Source organism: Canis lupus, chromosome 2 (assembly GCF_011100685.1).
Source record: "Canis lupus familiaris isolate Mischka breed German Shepherd chromosome 2, alternate assembly UU_Cfam_GSD_1.0, whole genome shotgun sequence".
In the NCBI taxonomy this organism is placed as follows: Eukaryota; Metazoa; Chordata; class Mammalia; order Carnivora; family Canidae; genus Canis; species Canis lupus.
In genome coordinates, this window is record NC_049223.1 from 41178101 (window position 1) to 41200255 (window position 22155).

At 37.8% G+C, this 22155-nt stretch overlaps 1 protein-coding gene across 24 annotated transcripts in view; it reads right to left on the reverse strand.

Annotated features, from left to right (window-relative positions):
- Positions 1-22155, reverse strand: part of JAKMIP2 (janus kinase and microtubule interacting protein 2) — a 175802-nt gene that overhangs the window by 111352 nt on the left and 42295 nt on the right. For 23 of the 24 annotated variants that reach the window (XR_005355505.1, XM_038530554.1, XM_038530572.1 and 20 more), the window contains one exon: positions 21156-21386. The exons of the other annotated variant lie outside the window; for it this stretch is intronic. The gene's annotated coding sequence lies outside the window, so the exon portion shown is untranslated. The remainder of the gene's footprint in view (positions 1-21155; positions 21387-22155) is intronic. 24 annotated transcript variants of the gene reach the window in all.

The window sequence follows — 22155 nt, forward strand, 5'->3', positions numbered from 1 at the left end:
ATTTTAGAAGATTAAACACAACAATGAATGTAAATTACAGTATAAACACACTGTAAATTTTTATGAAATGGTAGATTTTAAGATGTTGATAAAGAGGCCTTTACCTGCTATACAACGTTAAACTAGTTGCACAGACTTTACATCATTTAGAACATTCTATAAGGAACCTTGCTTTATTTAGATTTCAAAAATGTATGCCATGTTTTCACTCTGAACTTTGTTTTCTGGTCCAAATCCTCTCTGTTCTAAGAACCTCTGGCTTTGTCTCAGCTCTTCTACTGCACACATACCATCAGCCCTGTTCTGAAACTCTCCTCATTTTCTGGGCTGACCTTTTTGGCTACACTCCACACTTACCTGCAGAAGTCATGCTTTGCAGTTATCCAGGAAATAACTGGAAGGCCCATAGGATCAAGCTTCCCACTGGGTTTGCCTCAGCCCAGGGAAGGGATTTGATCAAATTTATTTGTGTTAAAGCAATTTATGTTCCCTAGGTCTCAGTTTCTGCATCTGTTAAATGACTAGATTTGATTAGATAGTGCCTTTTTATCCATCATTTCATAAAGTCCTGTTTCTCTTTCAATTTTGGTATGAAAAAGATCATATTTTATGTATCATCCCTTGTAAAATCAGATGAATCTGCTGAAACAGTAGGAACATGCAAGTAGAGAAAAAAAGTTTGAAAGTCCTTCTGCTAATAATACTTACGCAAAGCTTCACATACATTTATTTGTGTGGCTTTCTCACATCATAAAATTGCTTTGCCAATATCAGTTAGTGGAGGGGAGAGGAGATATTTTAAAACTAGGAATTGGATGTTTCACTCGGTTGCTCCTTCATCCATCTTAATTTAGACACCTTAACCACACAGCACCTAGCACCCACTCCTCCTACTCTGATGGAAATAATGGCTATGTCTATGAATGTTTAAAAGCAAAAATGGAAGGGCACACATTTCAGCTTCAAATGTAGGCACTTCCAATTTTCTTTCTCAAGTAAAAGCTTAAGCAGTAACCCTTTTGAAAATTCTAAATGTTGAAATAAATACTCTTCCTTATGCCGAAATCATAAACCCAAGTAGTTCTAGTTAGACAGGGCTTCTTTAAGTAATATGGATAACAATTCAGAAATACGTGTACAAAGAGGGCAGGAAAGTGAGAATATAGGTAACTATAAAAACTGGCTATCTCCAAAAATAAACCACACCATCCTGAATATTGATAATATATTAGGTAAATTTATGACATTTTATATTTAAAATATTTCTAGTCAGGAGTGATTTAATGCAGCTGGTTCAGCTTTGTTTTCAATTTAAGGACTGTAGAATTAGCATATCTTTATTACACTACTACAAAATTGTTTAACATTTAACTTCTTGATATTTTAAGAACTACACCTCTTTGCAATTGTGAACCTTCATTAATGTCAAAGATCCATTTTTTAGGAGGTATTTTTTTCACATTTTAAAGATTTATTTATTATTTGAGAAAGAGACTGAGCACACAGTAGGGGGAGGGGCAGAGGGAGGGAGAAAGAGAGGATCTCAAGCAGACGATGTCTGTACAGTGGGGAACCCGAGGGGGAGGGGCTCAATCTCATGACCCTGAGAACATGACCTGAGGCAAAATCAAGAGTTGGACGCTTAACTGACTGAGCCACCCAGGCAACTCCATTTTTTTGGAGATATTTTTAACAAACAGCAATAATATTAGGAAAAACAATATATTTATATTGAACATTCACTAAGTACCAGATACTATCCTCGGGGCTCTGGATGCATCAGTTCACTTGAAACAGTCTAAAGAAGCAGGTAATCCCTTTTTTAGTTATAAAGAAACTAATAGGAGGAAAAAATAGTAAATGTTTAAGTACATTGGGGATTCTCATTAATTAACAGCAGACCAGATAATTCTGACCAACCTTCAACCAATAAAGGCAACTTAAAAGGCCGGGAAAAAAATTCCAAGGTTTAAAAGGCACTAAAGAACAAAGATGATCTGCAAAGAATTCCTAGGCTGAGATTTGGGGAAAAATAGGAACCCAGAGCCAAGAACACGTAGCAATCAGGGGCTTTTGGTCTGATGATATTCACTAATCCAGGAGAGATGGCCAAGAGGCTGAAGTGAGTTTTTGATAGACTAATGAGGCTAGAGGGGACAAAGCTGGGATCTGGGTAAACTGTCCTTGCTCTGGGCTAGGACCTCAGAGTGCTGCATACTTAAAGAAAAGATGAAGTACAAGTACATGAATATTTATAAAGACTCCAGCCTGGCAGTGAGTCATCTACATGACCCAGAAAATCTCAAACTCCAAATTTAGATTAAGGTAATCCCAGATTGCTATTAGTCACAGAACAGTGGGAAAGGCAAAAGAAAATTGATGTAGGACGCTCAATTTCTACTAACAATTACTGAACTACCATGCTCGGCACCAATCAATGATGATATGAAGAGACAAGACAGCATTTCTGAAAAACCAGCAGAAGCAAGAGACAACAGAAACAAAGACTTCAAGTATTATAGGACCAGAAAGGTCCTATAAAGCAACTACGGCTACCTAACTCAAGCAGATAAAAACTGAACTGGAAAGTTTTGAAAGGCAACCTTAAAAATATAAAAAGTGACATATAAATTGTAGAACTGAGAAGGAATAGTAAGTAAAATTATGAAATCAATAGATGAGTTCACTTGTAGTCTAGGTACAACAAAGAGAATCAGAGAGTGAAAGGTCAAAATCATGGAGAGATTAAGAGATGGAAAATGATGCAAAATGCAGAAGACATCGAGGATTCTGCATGGAAGTCTGGTGTATGTTTAGTGGAGCCACAGAAGAATCCAAGAGACAGAATGGGGCAGAGGCAGTGTTTAAAGAGATAATGGCTAAATTTTTCCAGAATTGACAAAGCCCACCAACCCATAGATTCAAGAAGTCCAATAAGTACCAGCAAGAATCAAAAATAAAGAGAAAATCTTAAAGAGCAGAATAGATGGCCAGCCTACAGAAGAACAGCAATTATACTGATAGCTTGACTCTCAACAGCAACTTGAGAAGCAGAAGACAGTGGAATGATACTTGCAGTACATTAAAAGAGAGTAATGGTCAAATGAGAATCCTGTATATACTGAAAGTATCCTTTAAGAATGAAGGTAAAAGGACACTGGGGTGGCTCAGTGGTTGAGGGTCTGCCTTCAGCTCAGGTTGTGATCCCAGGGTGCTGGGATTGAGTCCTGCATCAGGTTCCCTGCAGGGAGCCTGCTTCTTCCTCTGCCTATGATTCTGCCTCTCTCTCTCTCTGTCTCTCATGAATTAATAAATAAATAAAATCTTTAAAAAAATGAAGGTAAAATAAAGACCTTTCAGATGGATGCTAAAGAAAATTCTGAAGAATATTCTTCAGGCAGAAAGAAAATGGTATGTGGGGAGAAATAAGGAACAGGAAAGTGATAAAAATCTGGGCAAATCTAAATGAACACAGACTATTTTAAAATTTGAATATGCAGACTATGTGAGCCATCATTACACGTTATAGGAAAGAACAGCACATGGCGTCAAACATACTCATTCTGTTCTATCTATTAGCTATAAAAGTAGTCTGGGATTAATAATCTCAAACCCAGTAACTCTTTTAAAATATAATGAATGGTCCAAAAAATTTTTCACAAAATTATTCACAAAAATAATAGCACATCTTTCTAGAATTCCAGAGGGATAAATATGATTTTAAGGACTAGGAGGAAGATAGATGTAGTAAAATCAGACTTTGATAACTCAAGACTGTGTTACAACTAGGTTAGCACTAAAAGAATAAAGAGCTTGTAACTGCTAAGTTAACAGAGAAAAGAAACTAAATGACTTTAAAATTTCCTATTGAGGTGCCTGGATGGCTCATTTGGTTGAATCCAACTCTTGATTTTGGCTTACGTCATGATCTCAGGGTCCTGGGATCAAGCCCCATGTCTGGGTCCCCGCCTGGTAAGGAGTCTCCTGGTCTACCCCTCTCTCTCTCTCTCTCCCTCTCCTTCTCCCCACTCAAGTGCTCTCTCTCTAAAATAAATAAATTTTTAGGGGATCCCTGGGTGGCTTGGCGGTTTGGCGCCTGCTTTCAGCCCAGGGTGTGATCCTGGAGACCGGGGATCAAGTCCCATGTCCAGCTCCCTGTGTGGAGCCTGTTTCTTCCTCTGCCTGTGTCTCTGCCTCTCTCTCCCTCTGTGTCTCTGATGAATAAAAAAATATAATCTTTTAAAAAAATAAAAAAAATTAAATAATTAAAAATTTTCCTATTAATCCAAAAGAAATTAAGGAAGGAGAAGAAAAAAACTAATATAGAACTCTTGAGGCAAACATAAAACTATATTATGAGGTAGTAGATATAAATTCAAATATCAGTAATGACATTATGTTACATCAAATTAAATTAAATTAAATTAAATTAAATACGTCAGTTAAAAGATAAAATTAGCCCACTGGGAAAAAGCAAGCAAAAAACACAAAATTACGTGCTTTTTAAAGAGCCCTATCTATAGTACGAAGACATAAAATAGTTACAAATAAAACAAAACTGAAGAAAGCGTTGCCTGCATTAATAACAAAAAATATATATATACTAGAAGTAAATAGATTAAATTCATAATGATAAAATTCAATTTCCCCAGAAAGATAGAAAAATTTTAAATGTGTATCTAATAACATAGTCTCAAAGAACATAAAGCAAAGTTGACTAAATTATAATCCATAACCATAGGGGGACTTTTTATTTATTTTTTTAAACACTCCTGAGTGAAAAATGGCCCCTACAAGGGGTACCCGGCTGGCTTAGTTGGTGGATATTGCAACCCTTTATCTCAGAGTTGTAAGTTTAAGCCCCACGCTGGGTACAGTAATTATTTTTAAAAATAAAATCCTTAAAAAAAGAAAAAAGGAAAAGATGGCCCTGAAGGGGTCATCTAATGATGTCATTGCTTTTCAATCCTATTTCTTCCATACTCAGGTGAGAAGGGAATGGGTGTAACCTTCTTTATTTTTCCCAGGGCTACAACCTCTTAGGAAGGTTTCCCCTTAGAAATGATAAGTATTGGGGCACCTGGGTGGCTCAGTGGTGGAGTGTCTGCGTTTGGCCCAGGGCGTGATCCCGGGGTCCTGGGATCGAGTCCCACATCCGGCTCCCCATGGGGAGTCGGCTTCTCCCTCTGCCTATGTCTCTGCCTCTCTCTCTGTGTCTCTCATGAATAAATAAATAAAATCTTTAAAAAAAATGGTAAGTATTGAAGGTTAATTAACAAACTCTCTACTACCTGTCAACAGGTATTAGTCTTTGTTATCATGGGTATTCACAAATAGTTTATAATACAGAAAGTATTTGAAGGTACCTTTTAAAGCCAGTGAACTGAATGATTTCTAAAGGGTCCTCCAAATCTATAACATTTTAAAAATCAACTCACTGTTCTTTGCGCTCTCTGTGCAACTTTGCTGCAAATGACTAATCTAAGGATTTTGCTTCTGGTTGCAATTCTCACCCTGGCTGTTTTATAAATACCTGTGTGCTTTTTCAGGGATGCTGTTATAACTTGCTATCACAGATTTCAGGTTTGTCTCCTTGCTCTTTTTAGTGATTCCCCTCTTTCTTTCCCTAGTCTTTCTTACCCTTCCCTTCACCTCTCTCCCCTACCTCCATCTCTTTAATTTTTTCTTTGTTTTTGATTATGCCTTTTGCTCACGGAAGGTTCCTTGTGTAAAGAGTTGCTGTTTCCTAAAAATTCCTCTTCATGATTTCCCCAACTTTCTAGATCTTTGAGAATTTGCACAAGCAGGCCCCAGAATATTATCAACTGAAATTTCTTATTTCTTTTTTTTCTTATAGAATAAAGGGTATTTGCTTGAGACTTTTAAAGTACAAGACCAGCTCCAGCAAAGTACAGTCAATCGAAGCATAACATGGGGCAATGTTATTCATGGAAAGATGGTGACAATATTTGAGTTACATCAGATATGCAACTAAAACCTCTTAGGGGGATCCCTGGGTGGCGCAGCAGTTTGGCGCCTGCCTTTGGCCCAGGGCGCGATCCTGGAGACCCGGGATCGAATCCCACATCAGGCTCCCAGTGCATGGAGCCTGCTTCTCCCTCTGCCTGTGTCTCTGCCTCTCTCTCTCTCTCTCTCTGTGTGACTATCATAAATAAATAAAAATTAAAAAAATATATTTAAAAAAAAAAAAAAACCTCTTAAAAGCATAAAGTTGAACAGAATCAAAATGACCTGCACTAATGCTTCAGCCAAGCTTGAAGTAACCTTTTTCCTCTCTTCTGCAAACCTCCCCTCCTCCCTTCTTAGCCTTTTGTTCCGGGAACCCAGTACCTCCCCCCAACCCATGACAAACCAGGCTGACAGCACATATACAATTCCTGTCAAAACCGGCTGGATCCTGTATTTCCCTCTAAAGCCCCCGCCCCAACCCTTTCCAGGGGGAGTGGAGAGACTTGCAGATTTTAAAAGCCTGAGCCTCCTCTGCTCCACCAAGCAAGTAAAGAGCTACGGTTCCTCTTCATACCCAAACTCAGTCTTTGTGTTACATATTTCGGCTCTGGGGCACAGAGGTCTATTTTTGACAACAAAATGAAGAAACTAACCCATCTGATGTTAAAGATGTCAAGTCTGGTGTTCTGATTGATAAAAACAAAACTAATTTGCTGTCTTCTAGATACCACAATACCTAATATTCTCAAAGAATTGTCTGCTTTTAAAAAATTAAAAGGGAAAATAGCTACAGTTCCTTTTCATTCCCACCCATCCATTCTCTTTCCCCTTGCAGCCCCTCTCATGTTTACTGCAGGAGAGACTGCATGACTTTTACAGTGCTTACAGTTACACAGCATGAGCAAAGCACTTCTAGGACAGGAAAAACAGTATGTGATTAATCACATTTTGAATTTTGAGAATTTTACACACAAATTATCAGCACGGTATTGAATATAAAGGAAATAGTGGGAATTCCATTTTATTTAGCAGTGAAAATTCCACAAGGTAATTCATATATTTTTTTTTTTAAGATTTTATTTATTTTTTCATGAGAGACACAGAGAGAGAGTCAGAGACAGAGGCAGAGGGAGAAGCAGGCTCCATGCAGGGAGCCTGAAATGGGACTTGATCCCAGGTCTCCAGGATCACACCCTGGACTGAAGGCGGCGCTAAACCGCTGAGCCACCCTATCTTCTGCATTTCAGTAGGGTTGGTCTTTTTAAGCTAGTTGGCCTTTTAGGCCTTGTTATTCTCATTTTAGTATATGTGCTGCCGAAGCGAGCACTGTTATTCTCATTTTAATATCAGACCCAGAAAAAGCAGTATCATACATCCCATGTAATCAGACACACAAAAAGCAGATACATGTGTCTTTTGTAAACATGCTGATTTACATGGTATTTAGTATCCTAGCTAAACATTTTAAAAACCAGCATAAAATACTGTGATTTTACTTTATTTTATTTTTTTTGAGATTTATTTATTTATGATAGATATATATATATATATAGAGAGAGAGAGACAGAGAGAGGCAGAGACACAGGAGGAGGGAGAAGCAGGCTCCATGCCGAGAGCCGGACGCAGGACTTGATCCCGGGACTCCAGGATCACGCCTTGGGCCAAAGGCAGGCGCTAAACCACTGAGCCACCCAGGGATCCCCAAATACTGTGATTTTAATACACATTCTTTGGCTCACATAAATCTTTAGAAAACAAAGAGGTTCCATTTTGGCACTATGAGAGAAGATTTCATGTTTAGAGAATGAAATGAATTGAAGTCAACAAATTCACAGCCTCCCACATATGTTAACTAAAATATGGGGACCAGGGCAGCCCGGGTGGCTTAGTGGTTTAGCGCTGCCTTCAGCCCAGGGCCTTGATCCTGGAGACCCGGGATCCAGTCCCACGTCAGGCTCCCTGCATGGAGCCTGCTTCTCCCTCTGCCTGTGTCTCTGCCTCTCTCTCTCTCTCTCTCCCTCTGTGTGTCTCTAATGAATAAATAAATAAAATCTTAAAATAAAATAAAATATGGAGACCATGTAGAATAAAAAAATAAGAAACGTTTGTGTGATTAAAAATTATTATTCAAACAGGGTAGGAAAAAAGTTTAATACAATGACACAGTACATTCTATGTGGTACATTCTATTACAGTTCCCCACTTGGGTTATTAGCATTAATTGTGGGCAATGTCATGAGATGAGGTTTGGCCACTTTCTTTCAAAAAAAGAACTCTTCTCTCACTGCTGGCTGTTCTGTCACAGACAATTTTTAAAAACAAGTAATCACTGATCCAAATATAGTAAAAAACTAATATCTCTCCTTAATATTCACAAGATGATTCTCTCTACTCTTCTGTGCCTTTGACAGTTATTTTTAGTAATTATAGCTCTGCCTGTGTCTCATTCATCATGCAGTCTGTATAAGGCATCATTACACATTACAGGAAAGAACAGTAGGCGGCTTAAAAAGTACTCATTCTATTTTATCTATTAGTTATCACTACTTAGTTGTCTCTTGATAGTAGCCTGGGGATAATAATCCCAAACACAGTAACTCTTTGAAAAAAATACAACAAATGGACCAAAGCCCAAGAAAAGAGAAACATAACATATCTGGGAGATACTGTGGTAAAATGATCTTATAATTTCCCACTACCTGTGGGAAGGCCTTTTCATGCCTCCAAAGCAGTTTTAATCAAATGTAATTCAATGTCTAGAAAATGCTATTTGTTATAAAGAAGAACAATTCACATCACCAGATACCTAATTGAGGACTTATTTTGTGGCAGGCATACTGCAAGGTAACAGGGTTACAAAAACAAATAAAAAGTTAATTAAATAAACTATTCCATTATGCAAATTTTAAACTTTTTTTTTAACCCTTACTATTACCACACATTGAGCTATGTCAATAGCCTCAATCCATGACACCTGACCTCAACTCAGTATTTTATTCTAGAGTACTTAAAGCACAGAGCAGGGGATCCCTGGGCGGCTCAGCAGTTTAGCGTCTGCCTTTGGCCCAGGGTATGGTCCTGGAGTCCTGGTCCCACATCCCTGTCTGGGACCCAGGGTATGGTCCCACATCAGGCTACCTGCATGGAGCCTCCTTCTCCCTCTGCCTGTGTCTCTGCCTCTCTCTTTCTCTGTGTCTCTCACGAATAAATAAATAAAAATCTTTAAAAAAAAAAACACAACAAAACACATAGCAGTTTCTTTTACCAGCTGATGTAGCACATGCTTATAAGTGAAGGCCCAGGTAAATATGCCAAACATACATTTTCTGACAACATTTTTTGTTACCTTTCTTTTACTTGTTATCACACCTGCAGGTTCATATAATGAGACAAGGTGTTCTACGGCAGTATGTTTTTATATCTTCCTTGCTCTTCAATAATAATAAAAAAAAAAAAAGGAAAAGAGAAACATCTAATGCCCTGTGTGCTTATTGTGTGCCATGCATTGGGCTAAGTGCTTTATAGGCTTTGCATCTTGATTTTCATCTAAAAACTCTATCAGGTAAGAACTATTATCATTTTAATGTAATGAGAAGAAATTGAGGTTCGGAGCAATTTATTAAATCCCTTGAGTTAACCAGGCTAATAAGGGGTTCAACCCAAACTCAAACTCAGATCTGTTACATGGGATAGCGATATAACGGGAAGATCTTTCCATACCCACATTTTCTATATGAAGTCTTCCCAAGTCAGGGGACTTTGAATTGGTTTTTTAAAGAGTTGGATCAGTAGTTCTCTTTTCCTTTTTAATCACTAACCAGATGGATTGATGGATAGATAATAAAGTAGAGACAGATTAGATAGATGACCGATAGATGACAGATAGATATATGCTGCACTCCCACACACTAAGTCAGGATGTCCCTGAATTAAGAATTGGCCAATGTCAATTTTAGTCACAGATGCAGGACCTTGTCCAACACATTTGACCCCTCCATGTTAGTTTTCCCATCTATAAAGTCTTAATTCCATCCTTGCCTAGTTTACCCACTCACTTTCTTTTTTTTTTTTTTTTTTTTTTTTTTAAATTTCATTTAATTTTAATTACTTTAAATTTGAAAAGCCACTTGTGGCTAGTGTCTACATATTGAACACTGCAGTTATATACCAAATGAGATATGATTTAATTTGTATTTTCCCGTTTATTCACAAAGCTGATCATATTTCACACTTTTAAAGTGGTTTGCCACTTTAAATTATTTATCTGATAAATTTTGTATATTTTGTTATTTTTCTATTGTATTTGTGATTTTTATTTTTTTTTATTTTTTTATTTTTTTTTTTTATTTTTTATTTTTTATTTTTTTTTATTGGTGTTCAATTTACTAACATACAGAATAACACCCAGTGCCCGTCACCCATTCACTCCCACCCCCCGCCCTCCTCCCCTTCCACCACCCCCAGTTCGTTTCCCAGAGTTAGCAGTCTTTACATTCTGTCTCCCTTTCTGATATTTCCCACACATTTCTTCTCCCTTCCCTTATTTTCCCTTTCACTATTATTTATATTCCCCAAATGAATGAGAACATATAATGTTTGTCCTTCTCCGACTGACTTACTTCACTCAGCATAATACCCTCCAGTTCCATCCACGTTGAAGCAAATGGTGGGTATTTGTCATTTCTAATAGCTGAGTAATATTCCATTGTATACATAAACCACATCTTCTTTATCCATTCATCTTTCGTTGCAATGAAACGCCGGGACACCTGCACCCCGATGTTTCTAGCAGCAATGGCCACGATACCCACTCACTTTCAAGAGAATTAAATGAAGCTGCTTGAGCCAGCACTCCGGAGACTGGAAGAAGATGCTCAAGTATCGTCAATAAAATCTGGGTAGAGTGAGGAAAATGAAGGACAGAAAAATTGTCATGCCTGATATCTCCGAAGTGTTATAATTTCAAAAGGCTAAGGCAAGGTTAGATGCTGTCAAATAAAAAGCTTTGTTCTGTGAAATATTTATTCCCTGAAAACTTTTCCCAGCAGAGTAAATGCAAGATTTTGTCTCTAAAGAGGAAGTAATGCAGTGTGGTGGTTAGGTCAGCTGTGTCTGGCTTGAAATGGGTTTGGCCGTTTCATTATCTGCAAGACTGCAGAAGTTGTAAAAGTTTTTTAAGCCTTTCTATCATATCTATAAAACAGGAACTGTAAGTACCTGAAAATAGGGTTGCAAAAACTAAATAAAAGTAATGTATGCAAGGGCTTGGTACTGTGTTGGGCACTAGGTCTGGCACACAGAAAATGCTCAATATGGGACGCCCGGGTGGCTCAGCGGTTGAGCGTCTGCCTTCGGCTCAGGGCCTGATCCTGGGATCCGGAATCAAGCCCCATGTCAGGCTCCCTGCATGGAGCCTGCTTCTCCCTCTGCCTGTGTCTCTGCCTCTCTCTCTCTGTGTCTCTCATGAATGAATGAATGAATGAACAAAAAGAAAATGCTCAATAAATGGGTCTTGGCAGAGTGATACATTGGATGATTTCTTACCAATACATTCATACTGTTTTTTGTTTGGTTAGTTTTTTTTTTAACTGAGTGACTTCAGGCTGTTTTACCTTAATCAAGAAGGCAAGCAGACAGAGAGGCTAGAGGAACCATGGCAAGTTTGTTAGACTGGAACAGAGTGAATGAGCAGGGAATGAGGGTGAGTGTCCCAGGCCAGAAGCACAGAGGCCATGTGATGTAGAAACACAAATCATTTATTCCATTTTGAATGGACTAGGGGAGAGAGGTCAAAGAGGACAATGAGGATCTAGTTTGACAATAAAACACACTGCTTGCAATTTTTAGGAAAAAGAAATCATTAAGATGAAGGAGATCCTTTTGGGGATGTAAGACAACTTAAGTTTCTGAGTCAAGCAATGGTAATATTCCATTTTGCTCAGGACAGATTTCTTTAAACCTGCTCTCCTAGTGTGACTATTAACAGTGCTCTTAAAGTGTCAGGACCAGACAATTTTTTTTTTACATTTTTATTTATTTATGATAGTCAGAGAGAGAGAGAGAGAGAGAGAGGGGGAGAAGCAGGCTCCATGTACCGGGAGCCTGATGTGGGATTCGATCCCGGGTCTCCAGGATCGCGCCCTGGGCCAAAGGCAGGCGCCAAACCGCTGCGCCACCCAGGGATCCCAGGACCAGACAATTATACATAGTCCACTACTTATGAGGCCTGACAACAAAGAGGGACTCCTTGGAGGGATTCTGGGTGAGGTTTTCACAGGAGCGGAAGCAGCAGATCCTCAAATGCTGAATGCCTCAGAGGTTCCGCACGGTCTCTTAAATTCATGGCTATGTTTACCAGGAAAAAGCCTCAGATTTAGAGTCCCACAGAACACAGCAGTGCTCACCTCTTCCTTTCATCTAGATTATTTTCCTTCAAGATAATCGCAACAATAGTTCAGGAAAATAGGTCACCTAGATTTGAAAACTATTTTGTTTCAAGCCATCTGGGACTGAGGATGAACTGTTCCTGGTAGCAGGGCAGAAATCCGACATAACACATTTATTTGCACATCTGCCAGTGCTGCAGCATTGTTCCGGGTGTTTGATATTCAGAAGATGTATCAAGAATTTGAACCTTGGAGAAACAAACTACTCAGCATTTCAATTAGGATCAGTGTGTTGTGCATACAAAGCATCGCCATAGAAAAATCTCAGAACATGTAATACATGGGTTCTTAAAACTAAATATTGCTGAGCTTTGTAAGTGAAATTATATTCCGCAGGGGTGATCTCTTCCTCTGTCCCTGAGTAGTCATTCTGAGAAAGATGGTTAATATAAACTCCTGATTTCCATCTCCAAATTCCTACCACCTTAGATTTCTAGTCCATGTTTAGTGAATTATTCTCAGCCCATAATTGACTCTATATAAAGCTTTGATTAAACGGCATCTAAGAAAGCAGGTCATGTGACTCTATGTATCTCCCATAACACTCAACATAACTATAAAAAAGATTAGTAGATTCATTTGGAATTGCTGCTTAACAGGGGGCCCTTCCCCCACCCTGTTGGAATATTTCTCAATGTTCTCTTTTGCCTGTGTTTGGGGGGTCTCCAGTGTTCTATTCACAGCTGCTATTATCAAAACAGAAAAAAAGAGAAGGCTCCATCTCTTGGAAGAAGTAGAGTGTGCTAGAATTTAAACATGGCAATTTCTCCCCATCTGCCTTGATAGTGGATATTAGAAAAAAAGAGGGCTTATTGTGGTCCTTCAGATGATAATAATAAGGGATACTACTACAATAATAATAACAAGTTTATATGGAGCACTTTTTTAGGTGCTAAAGTCCTTACCTGCATCATGTCACTAATTCTTATAAACCTGATGCAGTAAGTACTGTCATTTCTATTGTTTGAGTCAGGAAATAGGCTTACAGAGGTTTAACAGCTTGCCCAGTGTCACATAACTAGTACTTTTTCATGAGATCGGGATTTTAGCTCAGATCTGTCTGACCTTCGAATTTGCTCTTAATCTCATGCTATGATACTTCTTTTTCTCAGCATAAAGTTCTAACTACCTAACACCATCCTGCCATATGATCTTACAGTGCTCCATTAGAAATCTTCTATTTCCCCTGCACCCTCAAGGAAATATCTAAAATTAAAATCTTGATGCTTAAGAATTTAAAATTGACAGAGAATACCTGTACAAAACTGTTACTCATAATTAAATCATGGTCTAGGTGAGGATATTTTTAATCTGTTAAACTCTGAGGCTCTTAAGGGGAGAGATAGTATCAATCATTTTATTCCCCTTGATGAGCACAACAGTCAACAGGGAGTTGTCACTAAGAAATGTTTATTGAATACATGCGTATAAAAAGGAAAAAAAAACTTTATTTATGATAACATCATTCACTTTAGTTGTGAGAGCAGTTCAGACAGACACAGAAAATCTGAAATGGGCACTGTCAGCCCAAACCGGGCTCTGTGTTTGGGGAGGAAGGAACAGAGGAGAATGTGTGTTTTTACACTTGTGCTGTTACTGCACTAACTCATTTTTGCCTTTTTAAATTATTATCTGTTTGTGCTGTTATTTTCCATGTTGCTCCCCATGCCCTTTGTTTTCCTGCTTGTTCTTGATAGAACTTTCCATCCTTGCATTTGCCGCTGCTGTTTCAGCATCTTTGTAGGTAAGGTTATTGACAAAACAGATTGCTTTCCAAGAAGAACAACAGAAATTGATTTGGAGGCAAGATTTACAAACTACATGCAGATCATAACAAACTGCTAATAAACTGCTTTCTCTATATAATGAGTGCAAACACAGAGCATGATTTATCCACTGTATAAAGGAAGGAGGTGTAGGGAGGCCCCCCGAGGCCTTGCAGACATCTTATAGGAAAAGGAAATGCTCTACTACAAGAAAGAGCTAACTGCCTCCTTCCAGGCAGATTTTCTTTTTCTTTTTCTTTTTTTTTTTAAGACTTTATTTATTTATTCATGAGAGACAGAGACAAAGAGAGAGACAGAGACACAGGCAGAGGGAGAAGCAGGCTCCATGCAGGGAAGCCTGACATGGGACTCGATCCAGGGTCTCCAGAATCACTCCCTGGGCCGAAAGCGGCACTAAACCACTGAGCCACCGGGGCTGCCCCCAGGCAGATTTTCTACTAGTTTTGCAAGGTTCCATGCAGAGGGTAAGAGTGGGAGCCCCCTGAAAATAGACTCTTGTGAGTCTGCATATGCTAGGGTCATCACCCAGAAGATCCTTGGTATTCAGGTGTCCCTATTTCATTGTGTCTCTCTCCGGCCAGACTTGTTTAAGCTTCTGTCAACAATGTTCTCTCAGCCAAATTACTGTAACTGCCTTAGTTCCCTTGTCCAAAAAAAAGTGCATGGTGCAAAACTCAAATCAACAACTTTCAGAATATGAATTTATCTTTAAAATGATAAAGCCCACTTCAAATGTTGCTTGTTACTACAGGCATCATCTTCTAAATGTTTCCACCAACTTAATTCTTGTATTTGCTAATGATTAGCCTTAGTTAATAAGTGGCCAGCTCGAAACTGTTTGTTACGGACTAAATGTTTTTAGTTGTACTTTCTTTTTTTTTTTTTTTTTTTTTTTTTTAATTTTTTTTATTTATTTATTATAGTCACAGAGAGAGAGAGAGCAGCAGAGACACAGGCAGAGGGAGAAGCAGGCTCCATGCACCGGGAGCCCGACGTGGGATTCGATCCCGGATCTCCAGGATCGCGCCCTGGGCCAAAGGCAGGCGCCGAACCGCTGCGCCACCCAGGGATCCCTTGTTGTACTTTCTAGCAAACATTGCTATTGGTAATTCAGTTAAGTATCACTTCCATGAAATGATAAAGTCAGCACAGTGGACTAGAATGAGCACTGGTTTAGAAGCTGGGAGTTGATAGTTCTGGTCTCAGTTTGGAGTCCAACTTACTATGCTCTAGGCAAGTTATTTTCCTTTCTAAACCTGTGGGCAGATTAAATGAGGCAATGCCTATAGACAAAGGTCCTTTCCCATCCCTCATTCTGTAACTGAGGTTAAGAAAGGAATATAATAACTGTTTTTCACATACAATTCTCAAGACACATAGATCAATGGAAAGAACAGAGACCCCAGATATAAACCCACATGTATATGGTCAATTAATCTGTGAAAAGGAGATTACCTTTACAATAGGGTAAAGACAGTCTTTACAATAAATGGTGTTGGGAAAATTGGACAGCTACATGTCAAAGAATGAAACTTGATTGCTTTTTAACCCATATGCAAAAATAAACTCCAAGTGGATAAAAGATCTTAAACGTGAGACCTGAAACCATAAAAATCCCAGAAAAGAACACATGCAGTAATTTCTCTAACATCAGTCATAGTAACGTTTTTCTAGATACATCTTCTAAGGCAAGGGAAACAAAAACAAAAATAAACTACAACATCAAAATAAATAGCTTTTGCACAGTGAAGGAAACCATCACAAAAAAACAACAGATAACCTGCTTAATGGGAGAAGAAATCTGCAAATGATATATCTGATAAGGGGTTAATATTCAAAACATATAAAGAACTTATACAACTCAACACCAAAAAACCCAAACAACCCAATTAAAAAATGAGCAGAGGACCTAAACAGATATTTTCCCAAAGAAGTCATACAGATGGCCAATGGACACATGAAGATGCTTAGCATCACTAATCATCAGAAAAATGCAAACCAAAACCACAATGAGATATCATCTCACAGCTGTCCGATTGGCTAAAATCAAGAAGACAAGAAACAATAAATGTTGGTGAGGATGTGGAGAAAAAGGAAACCCTAGTGCACTGTTAATGAGAAGGTAGAAAACATTGTGGAAAACACCTCCATTGTGGAAAATAGTATGGCAGTTCCTCAAAAATTAAAAAAATAGAAATACCATAAGACCTAATAATTCCACTATTGGATATATACCCAGGAAAAATGAAAACACTAACTCAAAAAGATATATGTGCCCCCATGTTTACTGTAGCATTATTTACAATAGCCAAGATATGTGAATGATTTAATTGTCCATCAACAGATAGATGAATAACAAAGATGTAGGCATATATATATATATATATATAGAGAGAGAGAGAGAGAGAGAGAGAGAGAGAGACAGAGACAGAGAGGAAGAGATAATGAAATATTACATACCCATAAAAAAGCATGAGATTGTGCTATGTGGGACAACACAGGTGGATCAAGAGGGTATTTTGCTAAGGGAAATAAGTCAGATGGAGAGAGACAAACACAGAATCCCACTCATAAATCCCACTCACAGATCTAAAAAAATAAATAAACAAGCAAAAAGCAGAATTGGAACTGTAAATATAGAGAGCACACTGATGGATGCCAGAGGGTAGGCCATGGGGTTTGGGCAAAATGGCAGAAAGGGAAAGAGAAATACAGGCCTCCAGTTACAGAATGAGTAATTTATGGGAATAAAAAGCAGAGCATAAGGAATACAGTCAATGATGTTATAATATACATGTCATGGGACAGATAGTAGCTATGCTTCTGGTGAACTCAGTATAATGTACAAACTTGTCAAATCTCTAAATTGTACACCTGAAACTAATGTAACATTGTGTGTCAACTATACTCAAATTAGAAATAAAAAATTAAATAATAAAATAATCTGAGGGGAAAAAAGAATTGGGTTTTCTAGTTCATTTAATTTCCTGATTATGGACGCCTGGGTGGTTCAGTAGTTGAGTGTGCCTTTGACTCAGGGCATGATCCCAGGGGCCTGGGATTGAGTCCCATGTCGGGCTCCCTGCAGGGAGCCTGCGTCTCCCTCTGCCTATGTCTCTGCCTCTCTCTGTGTGTCTCTCATGAATAAAGAAATAAAATCTTAAAAAAAAATTTCCTGATTAATTAAAAGTAAATTTTGTTTCAATCATTGCCAAGAACACTCTAGGAAGATTAACCCACTTGTTTTATAAAGCATTAGCTATGAAAGGGTATCTTAGAGTTCATTTATCAAAACTCTGGATTTTGAACACTTCTGATGTTGAATATTTATAGGTATCTTCTACATATATTTTATGTGATTCTTATATTGTTTCAATGTTAAAATACTGGAAATACTCAGGTTACTACTATTAATTTAGGAAACTTAAGGTCAATACTTCACATGTACTCGATACTGAGTATTACTGGTGCCCAGCTGAGTTCCCAAAGGAAGAGAAAAGTTTACTAGAAGAGACACTGCACCTGATAGGAGATTTGTGGTGTCCCTAGTCACTATTATTGCATGAGATAAGTGATTTGTAAGACTGGCTAAGGGTTCACTTACCTCTCTTACTACAGGGATAAGCATCGTCTTTTTAGGTAGGGTATTTGCTGACTATCTACCTGATGTTAAGCTCAGTAATCTGCACTAAAGAACATAAATTTAGAGGAAAAAAAAGCCAGAATATTTCTGGAAATATTTATTGTAATAGAAATTTTGGATGCTGTATTTAATTTTAATTTCTTATGTTTAAGTATTGCCTGATCTTTCTGAGTGAAAATACTTCCCACTTTACTGTCAAAACATCTCCTAATGAAATTAAGTATGGAGCTGAAGCATATGATTATCACTAAGTTTTTTCTTTGTGCCCTATTCTAGCCTTGCTGTAACTCTGCTCTTGCAGGGTTATAAATCAGAACTATAAATAAAGAAGGATGCAACTTTTTATTTTGTCATTTTTAGACCAAGATATCCAAGTACTTTTTCTAGAGACAGGGAGAGATTAAGAAGAAAGAGCTCACTAACAAATAGCACTGAGAGTTAATTTCCCTTAACTGAGATGGTAATGATATAAATTTAGAATTGAAGTCCTCAAAGGTGGGAAATGTTACACAGAGCAGAATATTCCCACAATTCTCTTACTTTTGTAATCTTTAAGGTGCATTGTGACCAAGAATACATTTAAACTGTGATGGACTTTTAGATTTTTCTATCTAAAGTATTATTCAGGGATTGGTTCCAACAGCAACTGACTGATTTTAAGATTTTGCTCATAAAACATGTTCATTCTTCTTTTGGAAAATAACATTCACATTAAAAGGAGCCAGAATCTGGATTAATTGTGAGTGACTTACATGTCTCAGTTAATACAAGTGTCTTACTGAGCACATGCATATATTTTTCCCTCCCAAAACATTAATATAATGGGTTTAAGAAGCAATGCCTTAAAGACAAGAGAAATTTAAGCTGTGCAGTTTGTAAGAAAATTTAAGGTATGGAAATTCAATGGATAGGTCAGGCAATTCCTTAGTACTGAATGCTAGTGTTGAATTTCCTTTCTAGAAGTGTTAGAACTGTTAGGCTAATAATGATAAGTGTGTTAGTAAATGTGAAGTTGATGACTAAGAACTTGGGTACTGGAGTAAGAAAGACTTAGGATCAAACACTGGCTCTGCCACTTATCAGATGTGTGAACTTGAGCCAGTTACTTTTCTAAATTTTAATTCTTCACATCAGAAAAAGAGTGCCAGCTACCTTCCATAACTGTTATTAGGAGTGAATAAGACCATGAGGTGATTGTAAGTAGAAGAATGTTAATGTTAATCTTTTACCTAATTTCAAAGATAGAATAGATGCTACAAACCAAAAAGAGATTCCAAATCAAAACATAAGTGTTCAGCATGTCCTAAGAACCAGTTTTATGACCCTTGGGTCTTCATCAAGGATGTTAAAACAAGAGGTAGGAAAAAAAAAAAAAACAAGAGGTAGGATAGAAAATGTCTGAAGGTAGAGAAAAGGAGGGTTTTGTTTAGTTGATTTTGGAAAACAGGCTTTGGAGGATGGTACGTCACACCTGCTTCTTAACCCTCCCCAAGGAGAAGGGGTTCGGGAGTGTCTTTCCTCTCCACTGAAGCCCATTGGGGCCTTTACATAACCACTGAGAGAGCTTGATATGGGTCTCCCAGAACTTTAGAGGCAATGGACTTGAGTCTAACTCCCACCAAAGAAATCTGGAGGGAAGCAAAGGCTGGTGAGTTGCTTTTCTAGAACAAGGGAAAGAGTTCCTACTATACTAGACTACCCCTCTAATAGCAGATCAAAGATGTGAGTTTATACCCAAGTTTAAGTCACATAAGAGGAAAAGTTGGCCAAGGGTTGTTTTTACTTATACCCAGAAGGACCATCTGCAAGGAGCAATGGAACTCCAACTGTGAGAGTCCCCATGGAGAGTCCTCCCAGATAACCAGTAGTGGAGCTGATGGAGTGGCCAGCCAAAGGAGTGAAATTGCTTGGTTCATAAAGTAACAGCTCTAGGGGCCCAAATAAGAGCCTCTGAAGAAGACTTAAAAATGTCCACAAGGCAAAAGAGTCAGCTTTGAACTCTTTTGTGGAAAAAAGGGAAGAGGTCAAGAAAAGAGAGCATGAGACCATTTTGAAACAGTATCAGTTTAAGTGAAATCAATTTCCATATCCTCCTTTGCCCTTCCCTTTTCCAAAGCTCCAACCACAGAAGAGGTGGTGGGTGAGCAGAAGACAAGAATACCCCTAACACACACACACACACACACACACACACACACATACACGAGGCTAGCATTCACTATTGGTGGGAGAAAAGCCAAACATTAAATCAACTTCAGAGTCGTGATCATCCTCCTGGACTTGATGGCCTAATTCCTAAAATGAGATGATCTGTGATTTCAAAAGACTGCAGGACTTTCTATAAACTGAAACTGACCAGAAAGGTAACACCTCTGTCCATTTTCTGATGGATTCATAGAAAAACTATGTTTAGTAGGTAAATTTCAAAGGAATAAAAAAAAAAGCATTTTGATTATTGTTCTATGAATTATATTTATTCGAAGTACAATTGATTATAGGTATAAATAGTGCTCTTCTTTTAATCCACTGAAAAACCTTATTTATTGCACACTAGACTCTTATCCTACAGTTATATGGTTGTTTTTCATAAGTCGCACTCTAGATGCCACTATGGAGAAGGTGTGCTTATATACACAGTGAAGCACAAATTTATGTGTAACGGTAAAGTGGGAATGTAGGTAGCACGAAGATCCTAATGCCTAATTATAGATTCAGAATGCAAGAAACACATGAATCTCTTAGATATAAAGAAAAAATTAGGGACTGATTGGCATTACACACATAAAAAATACCCATTTATTGTCAGTGTATCCTGAAGCCTGACTGAACATTGCTGGAGGAGGGGAAAGGTTAAGGAGCTGAGAACCATGGCAGCTCGAACAGGTTTCATCACACACTTGTTTCTAAGCAATAAGTCACTTCCATGAAATTCCTTTTTTTTCTGCCGTTGACTTTGAGCTTTTCCCATGCTGGAACCTGGTAGTTGTCTCAGTAAACCTTCTCTGCAATGCCAAGTCTTTCTCCACTGATGCTCAGCATGCCTGCGTTTGCAAAAACATCTGGACATCTTAGAAGTAGTATGGGATGGTCACAATAATTCTGAAATCATTGTTTTGCAGGTTCTTCTCTCCTCTTTCAGGAACCCCTGGCATAATAAACAGGCTAAAGTAAAGCTCCAATATCAGGTATCACCTCTACTACCAGAACTCAGCACAGGGATTAGCATGGTGCATGCTTGATAAATGACAGTTGGGGGAAAAAAGTGTGTCATTATCATTACTGCAACCCATCTCAAAGAGTAAGCCTCACCTACAGGGTTGGTGAAGAACACTGTATCCAAAATGAGCTTGGGTTCCTTTTATGTGGGTTCCTTTTATTGTAATACAATCATAAATCTCTAGAGCTGGAAGGCCTAATGAGGTGTTCTGCTGCAGCACCTCATGGTATCCTACACAACTATGGGCCGCACTTCTTAGGATGGTGTTGATCAGTACACAGTGCTTTGTCCATTCAGGCCTGGAAGTACATTACAGATACATCCTGTTGCAAAAAAAAGAAAACCCAATTAACTAAAATACAAACATGTTAAACTAAATTAGGTGTAGGGATATGACTACATGATTTTTTTTTACTATACCTAAATACTAAAATCATAGTTCTTCTCTAAATGTAAATTAAAAACATTTAAAATTAAATTAAAAACAAACTATATTTTAAGTACTTCTGATAACTACATTGCAAAAAGCTTCGATATATAATTTCCCAGAAATATATACCTTTTCAAGCTTTTGGATGCAAATGTCAAAATGCTATCTCTTAGAGAATAGAATTATTGCTAGCATTTATTATGTATCTCTTCTTTAAATTTTATTACTTTACTTTGGTTTCTAAAATGAACCCATATAACTTGTTTAATATATAAAAAGGTCAGAGTTATAAGAATATACTTTTTCCTAGAAGCAAAGAATTTTGCTCACTTTCTTAATTTATTCACCAGAAAATTAAGAAATCTGTTTTATTTTGTAACTATTCATAATATATTTGTCATTTGGCGAAAGAAAATACTTATAAAGAAAACTGATAGAAATGGGCAATATCCATTTTAGATTTTAACTTAAAGGAAAATAATCTTCCACAATACACAAGAAAGTATTTTCTTTTTAGCTTTTTAGCTTTCTTCAGGGAAAGCTTGTGAGCTATAATTAAGTACTGAATTAACACTATTAGTTTAGAATTAATAGTACAATCAGTACCTGAGCCTGAATGAAATGTGAGTAGGGGCAGCAGCAAAACTACTGAAAAGAAATAG